This window comes from Bufo gargarizans, chromosome 2, assembly GCF_014858855.1.
Source record: "Bufo gargarizans isolate SCDJY-AF-19 chromosome 2, ASM1485885v1, whole genome shotgun sequence".
Classification (NCBI taxonomy): Eukaryota; Metazoa; Chordata; class Amphibia; order Anura; family Bufonidae; genus Bufo; species Bufo gargarizans.
In genome coordinates, this window is record NC_058081.1 from 54,383,519 (window position 1) to 54,402,595 (window position 19,077).

General features: G+C 44.5%; 1 protein-coding gene across 4 annotated transcripts in view; it reads right to left on the reverse strand.

The window, feature by feature from the left end:
- Positions 1–19,077, reverse strand: part of DHPS (deoxyhypusine synthase) — an 86,263-nt gene that overhangs the window by 16,204 nt on the left and 50,982 nt on the right. Inside the window, exon 1 of one of the 4 annotated variants that reach the window (XM_044278938.1) lies at positions 11,897–12,011. The exons of 1 other annotated variant lie outside the window; for it this stretch is intronic. The gene's annotated coding sequence lies outside the window, so the exon portion shown is untranslated. Of the gene's footprint in view, positions 1–1,705; positions 2,263–11,896; positions 12,012–19,077 lie in introns of those variants that run through there. 2 more of the 4 variants (XM_044278937.1, XM_044278936.1) reach the window with 2 other exon arrangements.

Sequence of the window (19,077 nt, forward strand, 5' to 3'; positions counted from 1 at the left end):
GTTACCTAATCAGTATTAATTACAGTCACTCACATTGGTTGAATTGGCACATGGATACACATGTGAGCAGTAACGCCACGTCAAGGCTTCAACCCTTGTTACTGACCAGTCACACACCATGCTTTTCATTCATACGCATTTGGTATTCCAGATGTTTTGGACTACACCTCCCATAATACTTTACCAGCATGATGGGAGATGTAATTCACAGCATGTGGACAGCCTATGGGTGCCGACCTCTGAACTCGCGGTGATCACAGTACACAGGAGCAGCTCGTCACCTGTCAGATGCCCCTTCAATGCTCCCGCCAGGGCGCGGGCCTCACACATGGGCTTCTTCTTACCACTTCAGGTACTTTGTGTTCCATAGGAGAACATGCTGGTCAGAGTTGTGACACAATTTTTTTTTATTAAAATAGTTAGAGCAAATGGCAGAACAGACGCAGTGCAGCAGACGGACGGTGCACATATACACAGCAGACGGGGATTACAGAATCCAGTGAGAGACGGATTTGGTGGCAGGTGTGTCCTTCTGGATGGGGGCCGCTTCTCATCCTTCTCCAAGTGACGAGATGACTGCAGTTTCGTAGCAAAAAACATGCCATGGCATAGGAGATATAGGGAATTTTTATTATTTTTTTGTTAAAATAGGGTTGTACACATCTAACACACAGGCCACAAATATAATACACTGCCCCCCCCAAATATGCTGCACATACATCCCCCAATATACCGTACCGCACAGACAGCCCCCCCATATACTGCACAGACAGCCCCCCCCCCATATACTGCACAGACCTCCCTATATAATGAGCAGACACCCCCCCATATACTGCACAGACAGCCCCCCATATACTGCGCACACAGCCCCCAATACGCGCAGACAGCCCCCCATATACTGCGCAGACAGCCCCCCCATTTAATGCGCAGACAGCCCCCCCATATACTGTGCGACATCCCCCCCATATACTGTGCGACAGCCCCCCCAATACACTGCGCAGACAGCCCCCCAATACACTGCGCAGACAGCCCCCCAATACACTGCGCAGACAGCCCCCCCATACACTGCGCAGACAGCCCCCCATATACTGCGCACACAGCCCCCCCATATACTGCGCACACAGCCCCCCCATATACTGCGCACACAGCCCCCCATATACTGCGCAGACAGCCCCCCCATTTAATGTGCAGACAGCCCCCTATATACTGTGCAGACAGCCCCCCAAATATACTGTGCAGACAGCCCCCCAAATATACTGTGCAGACAGCCCCCCAAATATACTGTGCAGACAGCCCCCCAAATATACTGTGCAGACAGACCCCCCCATATACTGTGCAGACAGACCCCCTATATAATAGAACCTATATATAGGAGGACAATCAGTCAAGAACCAATATGAGAATAGCTCCTGCAAAGGGTTAAAAGTGCTTTTGGCATGGATATTCATGCTTACCCTCGGCGCTTGCGCACTGGGACGTAATTTTTCCCTACCATCACATTGCGCAGGCGCGTCTCGGCTCCCAGACGCATGCGCAGGTTCCCGGCGTGCTGCTAAGTTCAGCCTTGAGATTTTCACTAGAGTGTCCTTTTGGGCATGCGCAGATGGAGAAAAGTGAGACACGCCCCCCGACGTCATCGCTCATGCGACAGGAAGTCAGAGGGTAGGGAAATCTCACGAGGTAGGGCAGTATAACGCGTCACCGGCTCACATCTCGCACATTCTTCTCTACGGAAGCCGCCTGGATCAAACTAGTCACCAGTAGGCGTTACAGCGCAGTCTCGGCGTTTTGCGTCAAGGAGATCGGCTGACCACGCCCACTACAAGCCAGGCAGCGCCCTCCTTGGGCGTGGTTTACGCTAGTTTCCGGCTCGGGAGAGTCGGCCTGTTGCCTGGTGATCGGGCGCGGGCTGTCAGTGCCTTTGTCAGGAGCCACACTGCGGGGCACAGTGTACTGCCTGGTACACACACTGGCACATGACTCTGCCACCAAAGGGTGGATTTATCACATTCACACACCACCCTGACACTGCCCTCCTATAGGTATCTGTGCAATGCCAGCAGCACACCCCATGGGGCGATAGACAGTTTCTGTCAATGTCTTACCCCTGTTACAGGTCTGCCGTTTCAATCATGGCGGAAGAATGATATTGGCTTAGTGGTAGTGTGATTATCAGCCACAACTATCCAACCTCTATGTAGGTTGCTAGGGTGGTGCACCAATTAGTGAGCGTCACTTACCCCCGTGTGCTAGTAATGCATGCAGTTTCACGCTATGTACAGCAATTACAGTGTGGTCTGACAGATTACCTGTAGTATCCTTAGATGAGTTTAACCCACAGAGGTGTATACATTACTTGTCCGGATTTTTACTATTGGTGACCTATACTCAGGATAAGTCATCAATATCCGATCGGTGGGGGTCCGACACCCGACAAGCTGTATGAGGAGACAAAGAGAGATGGCACGTGCGCACCGTCTCCTGAGACAGCTGATCGGCGGGGGTGCTGGGTGTTGACCTATCCTGAGGATAGGTCATCAATAGTAAAAGCCCGGAGAACCCCTTTAAGTATCATTCTGGCAGCAGCTTTCCAATATACTTGCCAACTACCCGGGAACATCTGGGAGGCCCCCGGAAAAAGAGGAGACCTCCTAGAGGAGCTGGCTGTGCCAAAGCTGAGGGTCACGCCGCTGGAGCCTGGATAGGTACGTTTATTACATTACCCCCCCTTAGGAGGGGCTACCGGACCCTCAACATAAGAAGCAGGTTTCGATGGAAACTCAAGATGAAACTTCCTCTTTAAACGAGGAGCGTCAACATCCAGAGTAGCGATCCATGTCCTTTCTTCAGCACCGTATCACTTCTAATGAATAAGGTTCTGAAGAGAACCCTGGAGACTCCGAGAGTCAAGAATTTTCTCTACCTCGTACTCCAAATCACCTTGAATTACAGAAGGTTTAGTTGGAGGAATCACAGGAGGAATGTTCTTCTTGAGCAAAGATTTGTGGAACACAATATATTCCGTGAACGAAGAAGGTAATTGAAGACGGAAAGATACTGGGTTTATTAAAGGTGTGATCTTATATGGGCCAATAAACTTAGGAGCAAGTTTACCGAACGGTACCCTTAGACGCAATTTTTTTGTAGAAAGCCAGACAAGTTCTCCCAAAACAAAGTTCGGACCCAAAGAATGCTTTTTATTGGCTTGTTTACACTGGATGCTTTGAGCTTTTTCTAGTCTCTTGTGAGCCTGGGCCCAAACTTTGCACATATCATCAACTATAGCATCCACGTTAGATCTCACAGAGCTTAACCCAGAAACTTATGAAAAACATGGATTAAACCCATAATTACAGTAAAAAGGTGACATGCCACTAGAGGATCTGACATGGTTGTTGATGGCAAACTCCGCTAGGGACAAAAACCTGTTCCACTTGTTCTGACAGTCAGACAAAGAATCTTAAAAACTGCTCCAGTACTTGGTTGACCTTTTTACTTTGTCCATTTGTCCCAGGATGAAACGCCCATGAGCAGAAAAGAAGAACAATTTGATCCCCAGTCTCTTACTACAAACCGGATTCCAAAAAAGTTGGGACACTAAACAAATTGTGACTAAAAACTGAATGCAATGATGTGGAGATGGCAAATGTCAATATTTTATTTGTAATAGAACGTAGATGACAGATCAAATGTTTAATCCGAGTAAATGTATCATTTTAAAGGAAAAATACATTGATTCAAATTTTCACGGTGTCAACAAATCCCAAAAAAGTTGGGACAAGTAGCAATAAGAGGCTGGAAAAAGTAAATTTGAGCATAACAAAGAGCTGGAAGACAATTAAAACTAATTAGGTCAATTGGCAACATGATTGGGTATAAAAAGAGCTTCTCAGAGTGGCAGTGTCTCTCAGAAGCCAAGATGGGTAGAGGATCACCAATTCCCACAATGTTGCGCAGAAAGATAGTGGAGCCATATCAGAAAGGTGTTACCCAGCGAAAAATTGCAAAGACTTTGCATCTATCATCATCAACTGTGCATAACATCATCCGAAGATTCAGAGAATCTGGAACAATCTCTGTGCGTAAGGGTCAAGGCCGTAAAACCATACTGGATGCCCGTGATCTCCGGGCCCTTAAACGACACTGCACCACAAACAGGAATGCTACTGTAAAGGAAATCACAGAATGGGCTCAGGAATACTTCCAGAAACCATTGTCAGTGAACACAATCCACCGTGCCATCCGCCGTTGCCAGCTGAAACTCTACAGTGCAAAGAAGAAGCCATTTCTAAGCAAGATCCACAAGCTCAGGCGTTTTCACTGGGCCAGGGATCATTTAAAATGGAGTGTGGCAAAATGGAAGACTGTTCTGTGGTCAGACGAGTCACGATTCGAAGTTCTTTTTGGAAATCTGGGACGCCATATCATCCAGACCAAAGAGGACAAGGACAACCCAAGTTGTTATCAACGCTCAGTTCAGAAGCCTGCATCTCTGATGGTATGGGGTTGCATGAGTGCGTGTGGCATGGGCAGCTTGCATGTCTGGAAAGGCACCATCAATGCAGAAAAATATATTCAGGTTCTAGAACAACATATGCTCCCATCCAGACGTCATCTCTTTCAGGGAAGACCCTGCATTTTTCAACAAGATAATGCCAGACCATATTCTGCATCAATCACAACATTATGGCTGCGTAGGAGAAGGATCCGGGTACTGAAATGGCCAGTCTGCAGTCCAGATCTTTCACCTATAGAGAACATTTGGCGCATCATAAAGAGGAAGGTGCAACAAAGAAGGCCCAAGACGATTGAACAGCTAGAGGCCTGTATTAGACAAGAATGGGAGAGCATTCCTATTTCTAAACTTGAGAAACTGGTCTCTTCGGTCCCCAGATGTCTGTTGAGTGTTGTAAGAAGAAGGGGAGATGCCACACAGTGGTGAAAATGGCCTTGTCCCAACTTTTTGGGGATTTGTTGACACCATGAAATTCTGATTCAACATATTTTTACCTTAAAATGGTACATTTTCTCAGTTTAAACTTTTGTTCCGTGATTTATGTTCTATCCTGAATAAAATATTAGAAGTTGGCACCTCCACATCATTGGATTCAGTTTTTATTCACGATTTGTATAGTGTCCCAACTTTTTTGGAATCCGGTTTGTACATTCTCTCCAGAATCTCGAGAAGAACTGGACTCCTCTGTCTGAGACAATGGACTTAGGTATCCCATGTAATTTGAGAATATAGTCGACAAACAAGGTAGCTAATTTTTTGGCATCAGAAAGTTTCTTTAATAGAATTAGGTGACATATTTTAGAGAACCTATCAATGACCATCTTCACCCAGGTGGACGAACAGACAGTAATGAAATCCATTGAGCTGTGGGTCCAAGGTCTCTGTGGAATGGGCAAGGGGAAAAGTAGACCCATAGGATGTCTCCTGGGTAGCTTCGCCCTTACACAAACATCACATGCCGGGACAAAGGCAACCATATCTTATGACCAAGTAGACCACCAGTAGGCTTTGGAGACCAGATGTTTAGTCCCAGCAATTCCTGGATGACCTACAATTACAGATCAATGAGATTCCTCCAAAACGTTAAGGGCAAAGATTTTGAGGAACAATTTACTAGAGGAAAGATTACTGGGAGCCAAATCCTGACAACATCATATTTCAGAGGCACGATCAGGATTAATGGCAGCAATGACAATACCTGGAGGAAGAATGTTACCAGGTTCGGTATTGATAAAATCACAAGTACCTAAAACTACGTGATAAAGCATCTGCTTTCAGATTACCCGACCCAGGACGATAAGTATCAATAAAATGAAAGATGGTGAAGAACAAGGCACAGCGTGCTTGTCTAGGATTCAAGTGCTTAGCAGTGTCCAGATATATCAGGTTCATGTGATCTGTAACTACAATGATCTGATGGTGAGCCCCTTCTCAGAAATGTTGCCTTTCCTCAAAGCCCCACTTGATAGCAAGCAGTTCCCGATTGGCAATGTCATAATTCCTCTCGGCGAAGAAAAATTTTCTCGTGAAAAATGCACATCCACCTCTATCGCAGAAGCATCCACCTCAACAATGAATGGTTTGGTGACATCAAGCTGAATAAGTACGGGTGCGTGAATGAACCTTTCTTTTGGTGTTTCAAAGGCTGACAGAGCATCAAGGGACCAATGGAGGAGATCCTTCCCTTCTTGGTTGAGTCAGTCAAAGGCTTGGCAATAACTGAAAAAAATGTAATACATTTTCTATAATAGTTTGCAAAACCAGGAATCGTTGAAGGGCCTTAAAGGGAACCTGTCACCTCCAAAAGTGATATAAAACTGCCAGCATTACCTTATAGCAGCCCCCAGTCTGTAACTGATCATGCGTGTGAGCCAGAAATTCGTTTATCCATACTTCAGCTTTTTTAATCTCCCTGAGCGCTGTTTGCAGTCAGGCTTGAAGTCAAGGGGGGCAGCGGCCTCCTTGCTTCAAGTGAAGCAATGCCCGCCTTTTCCCTGCCCCCTCCTGAGGATGATATACATATTAACCATTCCTTGGGATCGTGCCAGTCTGGCGCCTGCGCGGTGCGCCGCTTGTGACAGCACAATCCCATCTCAGGCTTCCGCAGTCAGCCAGGCATAATGTTGTAACTGCGCATGCACCAGCTGGCCCGATTCGGCGCGAGTGCGCGCCAGCAATAATCAGCATGCGCGCTTGTGCCTGTAAATATAACTCGCCGAATCGAGTCGGCCGGCACATGCGCAGTTACAGCATTATACCCGGCTGACTGCGGGAGCCCGAGATGGGATTGTGCAGTCACAAGCGGCACACCGCGCAGGTGCCAGACTGGCACGATCCCAAGTAATCATAGTCAGGAGGGGGTGAGGAAAAGGCGGGCATTGCTTGACTTGAAGCAAGGAGGTAATGGCAGTTTTATATCACTTTTGGAGGTGACAGGTTCCCTTTAAGAGAAGTAGGCCTAGCCCATTTATCTACTGCTTGCACTTTAGCAGGGTCCATGCAGAAACTTTGGGATGACAATTCACATTTATGGTTCAATTTGTTTTTATTGAAATATGGTAATAATAACCCATTACAAACAATTGTGAATCTTGAGATATCCCAGAACAAGAAACTTCCAGGAGATGTATGGATATACAATAACACAATCTGAAGAATCTGTATACAAATGGAGTAAAACATTGCATACCATTTTTAGGTACAGGATGTCTCTATTAGGGTCCATTCACACGTCCGTTGTTTCTTTCCTGATCTGTTCCGTTTTTTGCGGAACAGATCTGGACCAGATCTGTACCCATTAATTTTCAATGGGTCCTGAAAAAAAATCAGACATTGTGCTGTCCGATTTTTTTCAGGACCCATTGAAAATGAATGGGTCCAGATCTGGTCCAGATCTGTTCAGCAAAAAACGGAACAGATCAGGAAAGAAACAACGGACGTGTGAATGGACCCTTTGTCACGGACGGTGTACAGGAAACAAGACAAAGCAACATGCATATATGACTCACTGGATCCAAAGCTAAGGAACCAAAAGGGAGACCCCTGCACAAGACCTGAGACTTTCCCTGGCTGCTCAGCCTATGCAAAGATCCCAGAGGTGGATGGTTGCATATCCACGTACCTCGACTATATAACCCCTGAACACCCTACAATAGTGAGGGGACACGACCACCGGCTCCCTACACCAGACACGGAGGGAGTCAGGGTCACCTGGGATCCAGCAAACAGAAAATAACAGATAAATGTTCAGCACATAACTTTGTAGCAGACTGGAAAACAGGATCAGCATGCACACACACTCCAGAAAGTAGTATAAGCCGCCCAGTAATGCATTATGGGGAGGAATTTAAAGGGAAGCAATCAGTCCAACTACATGACAGCTGAGAGAGGCTAACGAGATGAGGAACTGAACAGCACAACAAAGAAAACTCAAGGAGGAGGTTCTGAAAGGCTTCTGTCAGAGCTTCTCAGCTGTCTGGTTGTGACACCCTTACAGTGGACGTCAATCAAAAAATACATTTGAACGTCACGGTTAGAGAACTAACTAGAAACAGATACCGTGAAGACAGACATGACGGGAACAATAGGTAGGGGGAGGGGCGAAGAATGGGGAGGTGGCTGCTAGTCTCACGCAATGATCTTTAGCCAATAAGTTAAAATGCAATGCCATTGGTCAGCCAAACCGAGAATTGGGGAGAGTTGTGAAACTGAATCCATGGCTCCCACATTTTTATGAAGACAGATATCGTGCCTCCTTCTTCAGCCCCTCCTCCATGCGAGTTAAGACATCAAGAGCAGTTGCCCAAGTCACCTTCCGAAGACTCTCAGTCGATCTCCAGCTGCAGGGAATTATTTGCCCCATTGCCATAATAAAGAATCTTAGAGTATCTTTTTTAATTTGCTGGTTCTTTCCTTGAAAGACCGATATCAGTGCCATTGAGGGTGTGAGGTGTATAGTAGACCGGTAAAGAGAATTGTATAAGGTGATAACTTCTTTCCACAAGGGAGCGACTCCTGGGTATTCCCACCAAATATGAAGCATTGTGCCAGCTCCTGTCAAGCTTCGCCAACAAGTGTCTGATACCAGGGGATAAAATTAATGGAGCTTTACCGGAGTCCTATACCACCTCGTTAATATTTTGTAATTATGTTCTTGTAATCTACATGAGGTTGATAATTTGTGCGTAAGCAGAAGGGATTTCTTCCACTGCGCTGGTGAGAGAGTGATCCCTAACTCTTTTTCCCAAGCAAGTATAAATTTACATTCTGCTGATGGTATCTCAGAATCCCTGTCCTCAAATCTCCCGTCACCCACCATGTTATATATAAGAGAGATGGCATGATCTGGGGCCGAACTCGCCACACATAACCTTTCAAAGTCCATTAAGGAGGTACATAACCGCATTCCAGGCATCAGAGACTTGACGAAGTTACGCAATTGAAAAAAAGGAAACCAACGGCCAGAAGTGTGTGGTATAAGATGGGACAGTTCATTGAGTGTGTGGAAACCACTGGTGTTAAATAAATCTCTAAGCCTAATCGGGCACGTTGTCTGTGATCCAAAACCTGGGAGGGCTTTGAGGCCTGGAGGTAGGTCAAGATGCCCTGCTTAAATAGTGAGGAGTCCTGGTGTTGCCACTAAGCCATTTTTCGACGCAAATCCTCCCCAGATTTTCGCCAAAGAGAGAAGGAATGGAGACGTTGGGGAATCAGGTAGGTGAGTCGAGTCTTCAGTGGGAGCCAAAAAATACCCAGAGCCAAATGTGGCGCTAATTCATGTTCTATCTCAACCCACAGTTTATGTCGATTATGCTGAAGGTCAAGGACACAATTCGCTATTGCTGCCTTGTAGTATAAGGGAAAGTTGGATAGATCGCCCCCCCCCCCCAGCGGCTTTCAGTCGCGTTAGTAGGCTATAGCTAAGTCTAGCTCTCGAGCCCCCCCCCATATGAATCGTGTGGCGAGCCTCCTGAGATGGGCGAAAACTACCTGTGGAATCCGACATGGTATCGTCTCAATGTCCATCTTAAGCGTATTGATTTTGCCAAACCAAGATATCTGGAGAGAGGACCATCTCAGAAGGCTCGCCTCAACAGACCTGAGGATGGGTGTGTAGTTAAGCTTAAATAACTGAGAGGGATCTGCTGACAATTGAACTCCCAAGTATTTAATGGAGTGTGAGACCCACCTGAAAGAAAAGGCTTTACTAAGTAGGGAGACTTCATGTTGTGGGAGAGTGATGTTTAATATTTCAGATTTTTGAATATCTACTATGAAGTTGCTACGACGCCTAAAGGTCTTGAACTCTCTAAGAACCGAGGGTAGTCCTAGTCTGGGAGAAGTCAGATATATAAGAAGATCATCAGCAAATAGAGACAGTTTATGTTCAGAGTTGCCTATTTTTATGTCTTTAATGGAGTGATTCGCTCTTAGGGCGTTCGCCAGGAATATAAAGAAAAGGGGAGAGAGGACAGCCCTGTGGTGTCCCATTACGTATAGTAAAGGCATCAGAAAGTAAGCCGTTAACTCGAACACGGGCTGAGGGGGAGGAATAGAGTGCCATAATACTATCTAGCATTTTGACTCCCAGACCACTATGGGCTAATGTTTCTTCCAAAAAGTCCCAACTGACTCTGTCTAAAGCTTTCTCGGCATCGACTGAGAGTAAGCATAAAGGAGTTTTTAGCATCTTAGCTTTGGAGATTAAACCTATAGGTCGATAGCTGGCGCATAAGGAAGCATCTTTGCCTGGTTAGGGATTATCGTAATGTGCGCTTGTAAGGTTTGGTGTGGGAAAGGGCAATGTTTTTAGATTGAATTAAACGCAGTTAGTAGTATCGGGATGAGTTTCGTCCCCAAAGGTTTTATAAAAGCGGGGGGTCAGACCATCAGGGCCGGGACTCTTCCCATTCTTGAGAATTTTAATGATGGGCAGAAGCTCTAAAGCGCTAAAGTCCTCTTCCATGTGGATGATTCATCTGAAATACGAGCAGGGCCATATTGGCTAAGTTAGCATCTCAGGTCTTCCGAGTCAGGTCTGTTACTTGCCTCCCCCTTAGCTTTCAAGTCATATAGGTTAGGGTACTTTCACACTAGCGTTTTTCTTTTCCGGCGCTGAGTTCCGTCCTAGGGGCTCAAATCCGGAAAAGAACTGATCAGTTTTATCCTAATGCATTCTGAATGGAGAGTCAGTCCTTCAGGATGCATCAGGATGTCTTCAGTTCAGTCTTTTTGACTGATCAGGCTTTTCAGAAAAACGTAGCATGCAGTATTTTTACCTCCGGCCAAAAAGCCTGAACACTTTGACTGAACGCCTGATCAGGCTTTTTTCCCATTGACTTGCATTAACGCCGGATCCGGCCCCGTGTGTTCAGTCAAAACGGATCCGGCTTTTGCATGTTAAACCCGAAAAATGTGAAAAAAAAGTTAAAGTCCATAAATGGCGGATCCGTTTTTTCCAATGCATTTTTCCATTGTGATCGAAAGCCTGATCAGGATTCAAATGTAATCCATTTTCACACGTTTTTCCGGATCCGGCGGGCAGTTCCAGTGTCGGAATTGAACGCCGGATTAAAACAACGCTAGTGTGAAAGTAGCCTAAGCATAGTAATTCTGAAATTCAGATGTTATCTCTGTGGGAGAGTGTACTAAGCCTTTTGAGGCCGTGTTTAATGATGGCACATGTGTAAGGGGGATCTGAGGGTGTAGTGCCCTCGCCAACCACTTGCCACTTTTATCTCCCTTATTCGTAGAAGCCATACTTGACTTTATCACGGATACTCTAATATTTTTGGTCTAATATCTGCCATATTTGTTGACGTAGGGAGGAAATGTCGGCCTTGAGTTGGTCAGAAGGGGATGTCTTATTCATGATCTCCTTTTGGTCCAGTTATGTGAGGAGTGTGGTTAATTTAAATGAGCGTTCTTTTTTAAGTTTAGCTCTGTGAGAAAGGAATAAACCTCTGAGTATGCATTTCAGAGTTTCCCATTTCACAGGTGGGGCAGTAGTATCAGTTTGGTAGTCTTTAATGAAGTTTGAGATGATCTTTCGTTTGTCCTCTACACACACAAATCATTTAAGAGATTGTTATTCAGTCTCCAGGTGTATGATCCCGGGCTTGAAGGGCAGCTGGATAATAGACTGTATACCGGTGCATGGTCTGACCATAGAAAGTTGTCCAAAGAGCATCTAAGGTCCGAATCTAGGCGTTTATGGGAAACAAATAGGTAGTCAAGTCTCCTATAGCTATTGTGTGCCAAGGAATGGTAGCTATAGTCTCTGACACCTGGATGTAGAACCCCGTCACAGATCAACCAGTCTGAGTGTAGCGAGATCGGCCCTGAGCGTGCGTGAGGATCCCGGGGAGACTGAGGACCTACCTGATGATGAGTCTATGGAGGGATCCATTACCATGTTGAAGTCGCCTCTCAAGACGATGGAGGAACCGTCTGCAAAGTTGGCTAATCTTTTCAAGACTTTGGAGCCAAAGGTCTTTTGTCCCTGGTTAGGAAAATAAACATTGGCAAATGTTACAACAGAGTTATCGACTGAGAGCTTAAGAAAAACAAACCTGCCGCTAGGACTGATGTCTGAGGATAAGACAGTGGGGTGGAAGTCCTTGTGAAAAGAAATGGATACCCCACCTCCTTTTTAGTTGGATTGGGGCTGTGGAACCACACCGGATAATATCTACTATCACATTTGGGAACAGAGGCCATTTTAAAATGAGTTTCTTGAAACATGGTCAGCATGACCCTTTTCTTGAGGAAACAATACAAGATTTGGCTAAGCTTCTCTGGTTTATTAAGACCTTCGGCATTATAAGTGCAGAATGAGAGGGGAGCCATCATGGCGGGTAGATGGACGGACCATAATGTTTAGTATATATGGCTCCCATCCAAATTGTGGATATCTTGGGAAGGGGACACACATAAAGTCAGCATGCAACCGGAGGAAAGAGATAAAGATCTTCAACCTTTCCAGTCATCTATTAAACAAAGAAGAAACAAAGGTTTTATCCAAAGGCCTCTCATTCTGTCCGTCTGCGAAAGTTGATGGATTTAACCTCTTCCTTGATTTACACAACTTCATCAGAAATCTAACTTTGAGGAGGCATTTCAACATCATAGCGAATCATAAAAAAGAGGCAGACCCACCGGAAGTACTGGCAGATTCTGTACCGAAGGAACAGTTTATCAATACTGATCTGAGGCCACGTTCCAACTTTTACCCCCTACACCATAGGGGGAATTTTATAGAAACTTTTTATGATCTGGTTTTAGATGATTTTAGATCGATCGACAAAATACAAATAAAAAAAACATAATCTCAGTGCTAAAGAGAAGTTGGCTATCAAACAATTACAGGATAACCCGGATCTAATAATCCGCAACGCGAACAAAGGAGGTGGCATTGTTCTACAGAATAGGAATGACTACATCAAGGAGGCGATACGTATACTGTCTGACACTGAATACTACCAACAGCTGGTTGAAAACCCTCTCAAGGAACACCAGCAGTCATTCAAGGCCCTCATCAACTCAGGATCCCACATCCTGAGTAAAAAGGAATATAATTACATCCATGTCACAGATCCAGTCATTGCCACCTTTTATCACTTACCAAAAATCCACAAAAGTATTTCCAACCCTCCTGGTCACCCAATTATTTCCAGCATCTCATCACTTACATGTAATTTATCCCATTATATTGATATTTTTTTACAAAAATATGTAGTACAATTACCATCTTATCTCAGAGATTCCACCACCCTAATACAGCTTTTACAGAATATTGAATGGAAAGAAACCTACCACTGGTTGACCTTGGATGTCACATCACTTTACTCAAACATCCAGCATGATTTGGGCATCAACTGTGTAAAGGGTTTTTTAGATACTGATGACCAATTACCATCAGAACAAAATGATTTCATTTTAAGAAGCATCCATTTTATTCTCACAACATTTTTAAGTTTGAAGACACTCTGTATCTACAGACAAAAGGGACCACGATGGGCACGCGTTTTGAGCCTAGTTTCGCCAATCTTTTTATGGGGTTTTTGAGGATGCTTTTATTTACAAATCGAAATATTGGGCACAAAACATAATTTTTTACCGTCGTTATATTGACGATCTGATCCTGATCTGGGAGGGGGATCTTTTATCAATTAATTGTTTTATTGAACACCTCAATTCTACCAACTGGGGCCTAACCTTTTCAGGCACAAGTGATAAGTCTACAGCTGAATATCTTGATCTTGAACTACGAACAAATAATGGAACAGTCAACACACGAACATTTTTCAAAAAAGTTGACTGCAACAGCCACCTGGAATATTCGAGTGAACATTTCAAAAAATGGGGAAAAAAACATCCCGTTCAGCCAATTCAAGCGGATTAGGCGAAACTGTTCCAGGGACGATGACTTTATTACACAAAGTAGGGTCATTCGATCCAGGTTCCTACAAAAGGGCTATCCAACAGATATTATAGATGCAGCCTTTAATAAAGCTAAAACATTCACACAAAACGCAATAACACCAATTTTTTAACCACCTATAATAGCAACCATATGGATATCCGGAGAGTCCTGTCCAAATACTGGTATATACTGAAAAAGGACCCATTTCTGAATATAGAATTAACAAAACAACCGTCTATAGTTTTTAGAAGAGCAAGATCACTGAAAAATATGTTAGCCCCAAGTAAATTGAAAAATAGACGGGAACAAGTAGCCAGACCAGTCAGCTCCAAGACACCGTGGAGCTATAGGTGTAATCAATCGAGATGCCTTTGCTGTAGATCCCTAAACATCACCACATCCTTTTTGGGCCGAAATGATGAAACCTTTACAATTAAGGATGAATTGAATTGCGGATCATCAAATATCATTCATCTCATCACATGCCCATGTAACCTCCGCTATGTGGGGCGCACTATACAAACCTTGCGCAATCAGCTTAATAAGCATAGATCCAATGTTAAGAAGAAGTTTCTCCAACATAGCATCTCTAGACATGGCACCGTTCACCATCAAGGCTCTTTCTTCGGGTTCACGGTCGCTCCAATCAAACAAGTTCGATCAAACGGATATAATGTTATCCAGACTCTGAGAAAACGCGAGATGTACTGGATATACAAATTGAATTGTCTTAATCCATTTGGTCTAAATGAAGCCTTTGAAATTAATTTATGAAATCCCCCCGTGTTTCACCCCCATCCCAATATTTATTTCCTCTTTTTCTATATGCCCCCATTCCATTCCCCTTTATTTTATGCCATTACTAGTATACATTTAATCCCATATACTTTTCTCCCTATCTGCCGGACCTAAGACACAGATACAAGGATCTACTGATCACCCAGTAAGCTATTCCATATATAGCTTACCTCTTTGCGGCATTAAGTGGACCACCGAAGCATAGGAATTTCCCAACCATATTCCATATATCCTTTTTATTCCATTTATCCTTTTTACATTCCCACCATACCTTTTTAGTGTCTCCTACAGATATTGATCCAGTTTTATTACACACGTGTGCTACAGCACACTATACATTCCATCCCACGTTTTATAGTCTTAATGCACTATATTTACTTATTTATACCCTGCATTTCATGGATTACTATATTACTCTTAACTGTTATATGCAAATACTACATTCTGCTTCCAAATATTACATCTGATTTATCTGTACCCAAAACATTATCTATTTTAACAAGGATTACTATATCTCTTAAAATAGTGTAACACAAATATCGTTTGTATTTCACTTTATTTTTTAGCACCATCATGATTTTGCAGTATAAAATGAGCTTATTTGAGCCAGCTCTCCCTTCAACAGCATGTTAGGAACGGACGCAACTCCCTCCTTCCAGCCAGTCTCACACTTCCCCTACTCTGACGTGGCATCCGCTTCTGGTTGCCGAGAGACGGGGTGTGACGTATGAAGCCGCCGGACCACGTGATCGGCCGCTAGACCATGTGACCGGCCGTCTCCTGATGTGACCACACTTCCCTTGCTGTTGCCTCCAGCTGACGGAGGTCACGTGCGGCGCAACGAGTCACGTGATCTCATCAGATGACTGTCCAAGGTCCTGCGCCCACATAGGCTTTCTAGAATTATTATTCTGAAGTTTAACTTAGAATTAGAGATCGTACCACTGTGATGGTCGATCCTATGAGTAAGTGAACTGAATAAAAGTTATTTTTTAAGTCTGTACACAATTTTCCCCTTCCCCTTTGCTGAGCTTTGAGAGCTCTCCCAGCACTGCCTACTGACCCGCCCCTCCCGCCCGCTCTGCCTTTGGCGGTTTTTTGCCATGTATTTAAATGTATGCAATTTTGCTTTTATGTATGCAAGTCAATTGTACCTGAAGAAGGGGTATATCCCCGAAACGCGTTGTACCCCGCTTGCTCAATAAAAAAGAACCCTCATTCTAATCCAAACACTGGGTGGTTTTTGCGCTGTTGCCTTTTCTCTATTTGAACACATAACGGAGGACACAGATACCGAACAGAGAGGGCAAAGACATTGTTCCCATAAGGAGTAATAGGAGGTGGGGGGGAAAGAGAAAGAGGGGGGAGGGACGAGATGAAGGAAAAGGAAGTAGAAAAAGAAACGGAAGGGGAAGAGAGAGCCGAACTAAGCAGCTCAGTGCAATTCTAAGTAGTGACCTCAATCACCGTTAGCACTACGTGCTGTGTTCCCTAATTGAGGACTTGAGAAGCTAAGGGCCAAGAGGCAACCCTACTAGCCTCCAACTCTGATAACTCTAAACAAATCAGGACAACAATAACACATATTCTATACTCTTATAGCCTTAACTACAAAACAGGACATAGCTTTCTGTGTATATATTGAAATAAAAGAGAAAGATAGAAAGCCAGGAAGATGACAAATGCAGTCATTTGTATACGCCGCCAATCATAGTCTGCAGATATCTGGGAGATCTCCGCTGCTTGGAAGAGGATGTCTGACACCTATCTGGTAGCGGTATGGCATAGATTGGTCTCGCTCTGGGACAGTCCGGAAGCTCCAGGGGTGGTAGATCGAAAGTGTGCAGTAGTCTTGGCAAGTCCGCTAGAGATTTGAAAATGGCCGATTTTCCCTCCTTCTTAGCAAACAATTGGAAAGGGAATCCCCATCTGTAGGTTATGTCGTTATCTTTAAGAATGACGAGGAGGGGTTTCAACGCTTTGCGTAGCATCAAGGACCATGGAGCCGCCATGCTGGGAAGAGGCGCTTGGGGAAGATTCCACATGGCTGTATTATGCTGGGGAGGGCAAACCAGGACTCACCACAGCAGCATATGAGGTCGGCGATCCAGGAGAGCGCGGCTTTTTCTGTGGCCGTAGCGCTTGATTCTGGGTGTGAGCAGGGAGCGTCGCTCCAGATGCAGCCGCCAGCCATCTTCGTGCGCTCGTCTGCTTCATCAGGCACCGTCGGCTGGCTTGTTGATTTGAAAAATCGAGAGATAGCTCTTGAATCCCGCTCTGTAGGGGCAGGTGTGGAAGAGGGTCTCCTGCTTCGTCCTTTCATGTTGATTAGACTTGCGGCAATGCCCTGTATGGCGAAGTAAAGTTGAAGGTGTTCGGGAGCCCATTAGCAAGCTCACAAATTCCCATTTATATAGCTTAGCAAACAGTTTATGGTCCCTCACATGCTTAACATGAGAAGACCAGTCAGGAGAAAAAAACACAACTACAAACTGACCCAGGAACTCTCCGAAAATATTCTTTACGAGATTTTGAAACATAGCTGGGGCGTTACACAGCCCTTAGGGCATCACAAGGTATTCAAAATGCCCTTCAAGGATATTGAATGCCGTTTTCCATTCACCCCCCTCCCGTATTCTAATCAAATTGTAGGCTTCTCTAAGGTCAATTTTAGTGAATCACTGAGCCCCAACAATTTGAACAGATCAGGAATGAGAGGAAGGGGGTACTGGTTTCTGACCGTGATTTTATTAAGTTCTCTATAATCAATCCACCATTTTTTTTACTCACAAAAAAGAATACAGCTCCTACAGGAGATACGGAATGGTCGAATATGCCCGTTCTTCAGACTATCCTGAACATAATCTTTCATAGCCTGCCTTTCATGCCCAGAAAGATAAAAAATTGGGCCTTTAGGAAGTTTAGCACCAGAGACAAGCGGAATGGCGCAATCATACTCGCCATGAGAGGACAAGACTTCAGGGCCTCTTTGGAAAACACATCCTAAAAAGTGCTTAAAGGGCATTTGTCACCTACTTGACACATTTTAAACTGATTATAAAGCTGTGTTGGACACAAGTACATGACGCTAATGTTACCTTTGTTTCATTTGTGAGAGTCTCCAAATCGCCAAAAATCAAGTTGAAAAGATATGCAAATGAGCCATCGCAAGTGCCCAGGGGCGGCTCATTTGCTGCAAGTGCCCAGGTTCCCCCGTCCTTACTCGCGCCTAATTCCTCCCCTGTGTATCCTCCAGCCAGCCCTGTATGCTTGTGACATCATTCATTTTCTGCAGCCGAAATCAGGAGGTTGCCTGGGCCTGGAGGTTACTTAACTGGTGCAGTGTACTGTGCAGGCGCCTGATTTCGGCTGCAGAAATGAATGATGTCACAAACATACAGGGCTGGCCGGAGGATACATAGGGGAGGAGTTTGGCGTGAGTAAGGCCGTGGGGGGGGGGGGGGCCTGGGCACTTGCAGCATTTGCGATGCCTCATTTGGTACTTTGGAGACTCTCACAAATGGAACAAAGGTAACATTAGCGTCATGTACTTGTGTCCCACACAGCTTTACAATCAGTTTAGAACGTGTCAAGTAGGTGACAGACGCCCTTTAATAAACTTAGGTAGTGGTCCTTCCTCTAGTTCAAGACCAGGGAGTTTGATAGATGGTTAGAGCACTGAGGCCCCATTTTACTCCAATGAAAGGCAGGAGTATGCGCCCTCAACCAGAGTAATCCCAAGATGACATCAGCAGACATATTTTTCATGAGAAATAACAAATACTTTTCAGAACGATAGACCAGATCTTCATAACCAGTTGAAGGGTTTTATATTCACCAGGTGCATGGCTCAGCAGCTCGTCTCTACCGACGCAGTAGTGCCGAGGCTGAGGATCGCACCGCTGGAGCCCGGACAGGTACGTTTATTATAGGTGTAATTTCTAAAATTGGCTATTTATGGGTGGTTTGTATCATGTAAGCCCCACAAAGTGGCTACATAACTGAATCGGTCCTTAAAAAATTCAGTTTGGAAAATGTCTTCAAAATTTAAAAAATTGCTTCTGAAATTTTAAGAGGTGTAATGTCCTAAAAACATAGAATGACATTTCCAAAATGATGCCAACAGAAAGTAGACATATAAAGAATGTTAATAACTATTTTACGGTGTATTATCTGTCTTAAAAGCACAGAGATTTAAGTTTAAAAAATGGCAAACTCTTCCAAATGTTATCTAAATTTTGGATTTTTTAAAATAAATAATGGTAAAACATATCGACCCAAATTTACCACTAACGTGAAGTACAATGTGTCATGAGAAAACAACGTCAGAGTCATGAAT